At 40.7% G+C, this 10,250-nt stretch overlaps 1 pseudogene; it reads left to right on the top strand.

Annotated features, from left to right (window-relative positions):
• The first annotated feature begins 6,733 nt into the window (after window positions 1-6,733).
• LOC121167505 lies at window positions 6,734-7,760 on the top strand (annotated as a pseudogene).
• Window positions 7,761-10,250: the final 2,490 nt, after the last annotated feature.

Raw genomic sequence — 10,250 nt, 5'->3', positions numbered from 1 at the left:
TTTGTCCAGATTATCAAATTTGTTGCCACATAGTTATTCACAGTAACCTATAATAATCTTTATATTTCTGTGGTGTCAGTCTTAATGTTCCCCAGTTTCACCTCTGACTTATTTAAGTCCTCTCTTCTTTTTTCTTAGTCTAGCTAAAAGTTTGTCAATTATGTTTGGCTTTTCAAAGACCCAGTTCTGTACTTCATGATTGTTTCACATTACTTGATCTGAATGCCATTTATTTCACTCTTTTATTATCTCTTTCCTTCTACTAATTTTTGTTATTACATTCCATGATACAGTTTTGTAGGTCTAGGGTCTTCTAAGCATTTTGGAGTTGACTTGTTCTTATTTTCCTAATTCTCAAGGTAGTGATAAGTTGTTTAAGATCATTCTATTTTTTGGATGTAGGTATGAGACTGCTATAAACTTCCTTTTTGCTTTCTTAAAGATTTATTTGTTATTTTTTTTTATTGGAAAGGCGGATATACAGAGAGGAGAGACAGAGAGGAAGATCTTCCGTCCGATGATTCACTCCCCAAGTGAGCACAACGGCCGATGCTATGCCGATCTGAAGCCAGGAGCCTCTTCCGGGTCTCCCACGCGGGTGCAGGGTCCCAAAGCTTTGGGCCGTCCTCCACTGCTTTCCCGGGCCACAGGCAGGGAGCTGGATGGAAAACAGGGCTGCCAGGATAGAACCGGTGCTCATATGGGATCCCGGGCGTGCAAGGTGAGGACCTTAACCACTGCGCCACCGCACCGGGCCCTCCTTTTTGCTTTATTACACAAGTTTCAGAATATTGGGTTTCCCATTTTCATTCAGGAAATCCTGAAACTTTTTTTTAAATTCAAATTTAAATTTTTTTTTTAAAGTTTTATTTATTTTTGTTGGAAAGGCAAATTTACAGAGATGAAGAGATAGATGAAAGAGAAAAATCTTCCATCTGCTGGTTCACTCTCCAAGTGGCCACAACAGCTGGAGCTGAGCCAATCCAGAGCCAAGAGCCAGGAGCTTCTTCTGGATCTCCCTCATAGCTGCAGAGTTCCAAAGCTTTGGACCATCTGTAACTGCTTTCCCAAGCCACAAGCAGGGAGCTGGATGGGAAGTGGAGCAGCCAGGACAGGATCCATATGGGATCCTGGTGCATGCAAGGTGAGGATTTAGCCACTAGGCTATGGTGCCTGGCCCTGAAACTTTATTCTTAATACTTTTATTGATCAATTAATGGTTCAGGAATAAATTATTTAATATACAGTGTTAATGTAGTTTCCAATACTGTATTGATCTACTCACTTCTAATATTATTGCACTGTAGTTAGAAAGACTTTGAATTTGAAATGGCCATAACAACCAGAATTGAGCTGATCTGAATTAGGAGACAAGAGCTTTTTCTAGGTCTCCTGACTTTAGACCAGCTCAACACTGGCCACTGCAGCCATTTGGGAAGTGAGCCAGTGGACAAAAGATTCTTCTGCCTCTCCTTGCTCTGTAAAATCCGCTTTTCAAATAAAAATAACTTAAGTCTTCTAAAAAAGTAAAAAAAAAAATAGTGGTAAAATGAAGGAAGAGAGGAGAGAGAACATATTCTCTCATCTTAGGGTTTTGTCCCATATTTGACTGAACCTGAGCTCCTTTGTGAATCTGACCACAGCATCGCCAACCAGCACGAGGTGGAATGGGAGCAGACTGGGCCAGACCAGGCTACAGCACCCGCCAGCAAATGCCAAGGTGAGACAGGCCATGCCAGACTGGGCCATAGCACCCACCAGCACACGTGAGACTGGGACAGGAGGGTGAGCCTGGTAGGTGGTATTGGGGACTCCACTGCTAGGCCACCTCTCATGCTGGTGAGTGTGAGAACTGGAACTGGGGGCAGACCAAGCTGGGCAAGGCTACAACACCTGTTGGCCTACATGTGAACTGGGTTAGAGGGAGAGCCAGGATGGGATAGCCAATTGTTCTTGTTGTCGTTGTTGTTGTTAAAATTTGCTTTGTATTTAAAGTCTCATTGCAAATAAGTACAAGTAATCAGAAGATACAAGTCATTACAACACATTTGGTAATAAAGGATGCTACCATATTTTCAAAATCAGTTGCCTGGTCATCTGATTACTGCCTCTAGTGTATATACCCTCTTCATCAATGTGACCCATCCATAAAATTTATTATTTATTTATTTATTTGTGGACTTACTCTTTTTTTATTTTGAATTTTGAATTATGTGGTACATTTTTGTATAGGCTGGGATTCCCCCGCAAACTCCCACCCCCGTCATATTTTCCCATTTTGTTACAATAGTGTAGTCCTTCATAAGGAATCATGTGGCGCGTTATTTTTTCAAGGTGCTATAATTTGTTGTTGATGTTGTTATTGTTGTTGATGTGGCTGTTCTAACTCACACCAGTTGTTGACCTTTTTTCATGGCTTCTCACTTATGTTAATACATAGTGATAGAGTACTGGGGTCTGTCAAATACAGACGTGGGGGTACAATGGAAAATGCATCCCTGCATACAGACAAAAGATGGATTCCCAACAAAACTGTTGGACATGTGTAGACAGTGGGATGTTGGACTGTCTGACACTGTGCCAATAATGTCAGGGTACACTTAAATAAGAGACTGATAGAATTATGATTCCTTATGAAGGGATAGCCAATTGTATCTACAGGTACAGGCATGAGCCAGAATAAAGGCAGGCAGGTTGGGCTTTGCTGCAGCATCAGCTGGCAAATTCTGGGACTTGGGGTAAGTTCTGTCAAGCTAGACCGCAGAACCACCTGGAGAGTGTGAGATCTGGGGTGGGGAATGGGTCCAATGAGGAAGTTGTGGACTCCTCTCTGAGGAGCTGCTACTCCCACTGGTAAACATAAGAACCAGAACTGGGGGTGGACCAGGCTGGACAGGTGGTGGCACCTGCTGTCATGAGTGTGTGCTAGAAGGTGGAATCAGTTGGGTTGAGTTAGACTTCAAAGCCCAATGACGTATACAAGATCTCAATAGAATATGAGGCAGATCGGACCAGTCCACTACACATGCTGGCAGGCACAGGCACGAAAGCTGGGTAGCCATTCCAGTGGGGGTTCTTGGAGGTCATTCTGACTGGTCTGCAGCTCCTTCTGCGCTACATGAGGGCCAAGTGTGTGTTGGGCAAGGTTGGGCTGAGTCACAGCATATGTTGGTTTGTTGAGGATGGAGGGCAGAACAAATGGATCATCTACTGCAGTAAAGCTTGACAGCAAATTTCTGGGCCAATGGAGACTCAGAGGTGGACTATGACAGCCAATCAACCTCGGAAGGATTTCCTCATCCTTGGAGCAGCCCTAGCAGCAGCATATCAGAACTATCAAAACCACATAAACAGAACCCTCAGAAAATGCTCCACAATGGGGAACCTGGCATGACATCAAGTGGCAATTCTCCATCCCCTGGGTAATGTGGTGGTTGGGAGGCTGGGCATTGTTTCTCTTCTAGAATCCCCCTCTCCCCCAGATATGGGAAGAATAAAAACAACGGTCTCATCACTACCCCCTGATTCTGGCCCTTTCCCACCCGATCAACTGTGTGAGCATCATCAATAATAAAATTTTAAAAATTAAAAAACAGAATGCATTACATTCCAAAATGGCTCTTCTTTCTCTTCCTGTCTCTCACCCCTTGTAGAACCAAGAGGGGACCTTTCTCTGATCTTCACTGTGATAATTGGTAGAGCTCCTGAAGGTAATACCCATGAAAACATTAAGTCCTCTACATAACTCTCCATCCAAAGGACTGACTAGAGATTTTAATCTCAAGGTTGTACAGAGACAGCCTCCAGCAACTTGTCAATCTCAATTTAAGTTTTTCTATGCTATCTCTGGCTCCCAGAGATGGAATTGTGCTCTGGTAATTTGTGGTTTTTCTCTGTCTCTGTGTTTCCAATTTTGAATGCAGCAGTATGCCCTGAGATCTCACTTTTCTGAATAAGAAATATTGGTGATCGGGACTGACCAAACTCTGACTGTTGCAGACATTTTGTGGGGGGTGAATCAGATAATGGAAGACCTCTCTCTGTCTCTTATTGTCTCTATAAAGCTGACCTTCAAATTAAAAAAAAACATATTTATGAAAAGAAAAATACAAAAAGATGACAAGGGCTGGCATGATGATGTAGTGGGTTAACCTGTGGCATGTCCCATATGGGCTTAGCTGCTCTACTTCCTATCCAGTTCCATGCTGTGCTTCTGGAAACACAGCAGAACATGGCCCAACTGCCTGGATCTCTACCATCCAAATGGGAGATCTAGAAGAAATTTCTGGCTCCTGGCTTTGGCCTGGTCCAGTCCTGGTTTTGCATCCATCTGGGGAGCCAAACTATGGATGAATGATCTCTCTGTCTCAGCCTCTCCCTCTTTTTTGTAACTCTGCAAATCAACTCTGTAAATCAATTAATATCATATATTAAAATCAATTAAGATTATATGCATTTAGGGAATCACAAATTAAAACATAATAAAATACTACTACATATTTATTTATTTCCATTTATTATTATTAGTTTATTATACAGTTCCAAATGCTCTGGGATTTCCCTTACCCTCTCTCCAAGTTCCCCCTCCCCCACTGATTTCCCCTATATTATTACAATAGTATAGTTCTTCGTAAACAGTCGTAAATCCATCATTGTGGACGTGGACATTAGCAGAAACCCCAGGATCCTATTGTCAAGATATATTTAACAATTTCATTGGGAGTCCATTTTTTTTTTAAGTTTTATTTTTATTGCAAAGTCAGATATATGGAGAGGAAGAGAGGCAAAGAGGAATATTTTCTGGCCATTGATTATTTCCCAAGCAGCTGCAACAGCCAGAGCTGAGCTAATCCGAAGCCAGGAGCCAGGAGTCTCTTCCAGGTCTCCCACTCAGGTGCAAGGTCCCAAGGCTTTGGGCTGTCCTCAACCATTTTCCTAGGCCACAAGAAAGGAACTGGACAGGAAGCAGGGTCACAGGGATTAGAACCGGCGCCCATATGGGATGCCGGCACATGCAAGGTGAGGACTTTAGCCACTGAGCTACCATACCAGGACCAGGGAGTACATCTTTGATCTAGAAGCAGAGATGCATATTGCTTTGTATCCTCACGTCTGAATATGATAGTCTCCATTATACAGTTACTATACATCCCATTAAATGAAAAGCCACACACACACACACAAAATCAACTCAGTAACAGGAAGAAAAACAGGAATTCATATCATGAAGTTAAATAACATGCTACTGAATGACTAATGTGTCCCTGAAGAAATGAAAAAGAAAACCAAGACACTTCTTGAAGAAAATGATGCTACTGTATGATCTATGAGTCAGTGAATAATATGAGGGAAAAAATGCTTTGAAGAAATGAAAATACAAACATTGACATCAAAATCCATGAAACAGAGTTTCTGCTGATCTTTGTTGGTGAGATGTGTCTCCTGTAGGCAACAGATAGATGGGTTTTGCTTTTTTAATCCAGTCTATTAATCTATGACATTTGATTGATGGGTTTAAGCCTTTTACATTCAGAGTTAAGTGGTAACTTGGGCCTGTCGTTTTAGCAATGGATTATTCATTGTTTGATTTAGTCTTCTGGTGTTATTTTACTGGGATGCCATTCTTTTTCTCTGTCAAGAGAACATCATTAAATATCATTGGTAGGGCCGGCCTGGAAAAGGCACATTTTTGAGCTTTTCTTTGCTGTGTGTAATAAGTTTATTTCATTTTCAAGGACAAAGGAGAGCTTTGCTGGGTACATTATTTCGGGCAGACAATTTTTTCCCTTTTAGAATATGGAATATGGGCCCGGCGCGGTGGCACAGTGGTTAAAGGTCCTCGCTTTGCACGCCCGGGATCCCACATGGGCGCCGGTTCTAATCCCAGCAGCCCCGCTTCCCTTCCAGCTCCCTGCCTGTGGCCTGGGAAAGCAGTCGAGGACGGCCCAAAGCTTTGGGACCCTGCACCCGCGTGGGAGACCCAGAAGAGGCTCCTGGCTTCGGATCGGCATAGTATCGACCCGTTGTGCTCACTTGGGGAGTGAATCATTGGACGGAAGATCTTCCTCTCTGTCTCTCCTCTCTGTATATCTGCCTTTCCAATAAAAAAAATAATAAAAATAAATCTTTAAAAAAAAAAAGAATATGGAATATGTTGCTCCATTCTCTTCTGGCCTATAGAGTTTCCTGTGACAGATCAGCTGTGAGTCTGATTATCATTTCTCTATATGTCGATTGATTTTTTTACATGCACATTTAAGGATCTTTTCTTTATGTTCGATTGAAGAGCTTGATTATCATGTGCCATAGTGAAGATTGCTTTTGGTCAACCCTGCTGCTCTGCCTCTCCTGGATGCTGTTTCCCAATTCTTCCTCCAAATTAGGGAAGTTTTCATTTATTATTTCCTTAAAAACATTTTTAAACCCAGCTTCTTTTTCTGCATCTTTGGGAACTCCCATGACTCTTATATTTGACCTTTTAATAGTGTCTCTTAATTCCTGGATCCTTTTTTTAGCCTGATCCAACCTGTTTCCAGCTTTTTGATTATTTCCCCAGGTGACAAGAAATATCTTCCAGTTCTGAGATTCTTTCTTCTGCTTCATTCATTCTATTGTGGAGACTTAGCAGGGAATTTTTAATTTACTCTATTGTGACTTCATTTCCAATAATTCTACTTGATTTTGTTTCATTTTTGCTATTTCCTGTGTGACATATTCCTTAAATTCTCCAGCAAGCCATGGAGAAGATGGAAGAGTCTGTGTACAAAGTCTGGGTTGGACTTTGGAGGGTCATTCCTTATGATGTGCTGCCTGACTGGCTCAAGGACAATGACTACTTGCTTTACGGCCACAGACCACCCATGCCCTCCTTTCAGGCCTGCTTCAAGAGCATCTTCTGCATCCACACAGAAACTGGCAATATCTGGACCCATCTGCTTGGTTCTGTGCTGTTTCTGTTTTCTGGGAATCCTGACCATGCACAGACCTAATATGTACTTCATGGCCCCTCTCCAGGAGAAGATGGCACTTGGGATGTTCTTTTCGGGTGCAGTGCTGCGCCTCAGTTTCTCCTGGCTCTTCCACACCGTCTACTGTCTTTCAGAGAAAGTCTCTTGGACTTTTTCCAAACTGGACTATTCAGGGATTGCTCTACTGATGATGGGGAGCGTTGCCCCCTGGCTCTATGACTCCTTCTACTGCTCCCCACAGACACGGCTCATCTACCTCTCCATCATCTGTGTCCTGGGCATTTCTGCCATCTTTGTGGCACAGTGGGATAGTTTTGACCCCTAAGCATCGGCAGACAAGAGCAGGTGCACTCCTGGGACTTGGCTTAAGTGGCGTCATGCCCACCATGCACTTTACTGTTGCCGAGGGCTTCGTCAAGGCCACCGTGGTGAGCCAGATGGGCTGGTTCTTCCTCATGGCTGTGATGTACATCACTGGAGCTGGCCTTTATGCTGCTTGCATTCCTGAGAACTTCCTTCCTGGAAATTTTGACATTTGGTTCCAGTCTCACCAGATTTTCCATGTCCTGGTGGTAGCAGCAGCCTTCATTCACTTCTACAGGGTCTGCAACCTTCAAGAATTCCACTATGGCCTCGAAGGTGGCTGTGCTGATGACTCCCTTCTCTGAGCCTTCCCACCTGAGGGTGGAGGAGGAACTTTCCAAGTGCTTTTAAATATAGCTTCTTTGCTGAAGTGAGAGAAAAAGTCTGAGTTGTCTGTTTCTAGAAGAAACCTGTTAGAGAATTCAGTATCAACCAGGCTCCAGATAACCTGAGTTTTAGTTTTTTGTTTCTTGGCAGAATAATGTAAGATTAAAATGGGGAAAGATATTTAATACTTAATACTAAGCTTTAAAAAATCTATCATTACTATGTATCTTGATGCAAAGAGTATGATGATAATAAAAGAAAGTACAGAAAACAAAACAAAACAAAAAGATGCCAAACTGAAAAGGCTGCATAGTGTTTAGCTCTAGCTACACAATATTCTGGAAAAGGCAAAAGTGCTGAGACTGTAAAAAAAGGTAACACTACCAGGAATTGGGGGTATGAATGTGGTAGTGATCAACAGAGAGCCCGGAGAGAATTTTCAGAGTAATTATAGACACATGTATTTATATAACTGTTAAAATCAACAGTAACAGGGCCCAACGCGATGGCCTAGCAGCTAAAGTCCTCATCTTAAAGGCGCCATGATCCCATATGGGCGCTGGTTCTAATCCCAACAGCCCCATTTCCCATCCAGCTCCCTGCTTGTGGCCTGGGAAAGCAGTCGAGGACAACCCAAAGCCTTGGGACCCTGCACCCGTGTGGGAGACCCAAAAGAAGCTCCTGGCTCCTGGCTTTGGATCGGTGCAGCTCTGGCCATTGCAGTCACTTGGGGAGTGAATCACTGGATGGAAGATCTTCCTCTCTGTCTCTCTTCTTCCTCTCTGTATATCTGACTTAGCAATAAAAATTTTTAAAAAATCAACAATAACATACAACACAAAGAGTGAACCCTGACAAATTCATAAACTTTGGTTAGTAAAAATTAATCAATATTTGCTCATCGTTTATAATGTACATGGTATTAATGTCAAATAAGAGAAACTAGGGGAGGCTGGCAAGGTAAACAACAAGTTTGTACTGTCTGCTCAAATTTCTGAAAAATTACAACTTTTCTAGGAACAAAGTTTATCAACTTACTAAAAGCACAATTAAGCATTTTATATCACATGAACACAAATCTAACATAAAAGGAATGGCTATGTTAATATCAGACAAATTAGACTTCTAGACAAAAAAAATGGCTATGATTAAAAACTAATACTACACAGCGATAATGTAGTAAATTAACCAAGAAGATAGAAGTGTATACTCTTAACAAAAAAAGTATGAAGAAAATACTAACACAACTGAATAAAAATAGGTCAGTCTATAATTAAAAACTGCAATGCTCATGAATAATTAAGAAAACAGAGTAAATAGGTATATAGAAGATATAAACAACATTGCCAGCCAACTTGATCTGGCTGACATTACACAACAGTCAATGCAACAGCAATACAATTCTTTTCTAATATCTATGAAACATTCACCAAAACATACCATAGTTTTAGCCATAAGATAAACTTCAATTTAAATGAACTGAAATCTACAGTTTGTTCTCTAACCGAAAGAGAATAAATCAAGATTACATAAAGAAATACGGGAAATTCCCAAATATTTGATGATAATTAAGTAACATGTTTTGAAATAATTCATGAGTCAATGTGGAAGTCATAAAGGAAATTAGATAATATCTTCAGTTGAATTTAAATAAAAACACAACAAATCAAAATTTATGTGATGACCTGACCTGCTTACTTCACCAGCAATGTCATTTTTGACATCATGTGCCCCTGCATGATGCAACACTAAAGACACGTCCTTTATCTAAATCCATATTGTTAGTTTACCAATAAGAAAATACCAGACAAATCTTAGTTTATGGTCCTAACATAAGATATCTGGTCAATACCCTTTATAATCGTTAGAGCCACTGAAGACAAAGAAATATACTATGGTATCCTAGAATAGAAAAAGGGTAGAAAAGTTGATAAAATACAAATAAAGATCATAGGATAGTAGTAATAATAAATGTTAATTTCTTACTTTTGAAAATATAACATGGTTATGTAAGTTATTACCATTAGGGTAAACTAGGTGAAATACTATTTTTACAACTGTTAAAAAAAATTCAAAACTGTCCCAATATAATTTTTTATGTTGAATGAAATAGCCAAAGTAGTACTTACAAGGAAGTTTGTATACCTAAATGTTAGGTCAATAACCTATCTAACCTTTCACCTTTAAAGTACAAAAAGAGAAAGTTATGTAAAGCAGAGATGGAAAGGATTTATTAACAGTACAAATCGATGAAAACTGAAACAGAGAAACAACAGGAAAAATGCATGACTCCAAAAGTCGATTATTTGAAAACTTTTTAAACATTTAAATTGCTAGTCAGACTTATACTGAAAAAAGAAACAAATTATCCATACCAGAAATGAAAGAAAGGCTGTCATAACACACTGTTCTGTATTAATAAATTCAATAATAAAGACAAAATTAGCAAATTACTTGAAAAATATAAATTACTGGACCCAACACAGTAGCCAAGTGGCTAAATCCTCGCCTTGCAACAACAGGGATCTCATATTGGTGCCGATTCATGTCCTGGCTGCTCTACTACCTATTCAGCTCCTTGCTTGTGGGCTG

The sequence above is a fragment of the Ochotona curzoniae genome, unplaced genomic scaffold (assembly GCF_017591425.1).
Source record: "Ochotona curzoniae isolate NIBS_2020 unplaced genomic scaffold, NIBS_Ocur_1.0 patch380, whole genome shotgun sequence".
NCBI lineage: Eukaryota > Metazoa > Chordata > Mammalia > Lagomorpha > Ochotonidae > Ochotona > Ochotona curzoniae.
Note: the sequence above shows the minus strand (reverse complement) of the source record. Positions and strands in the feature narration are given on the sequence as shown.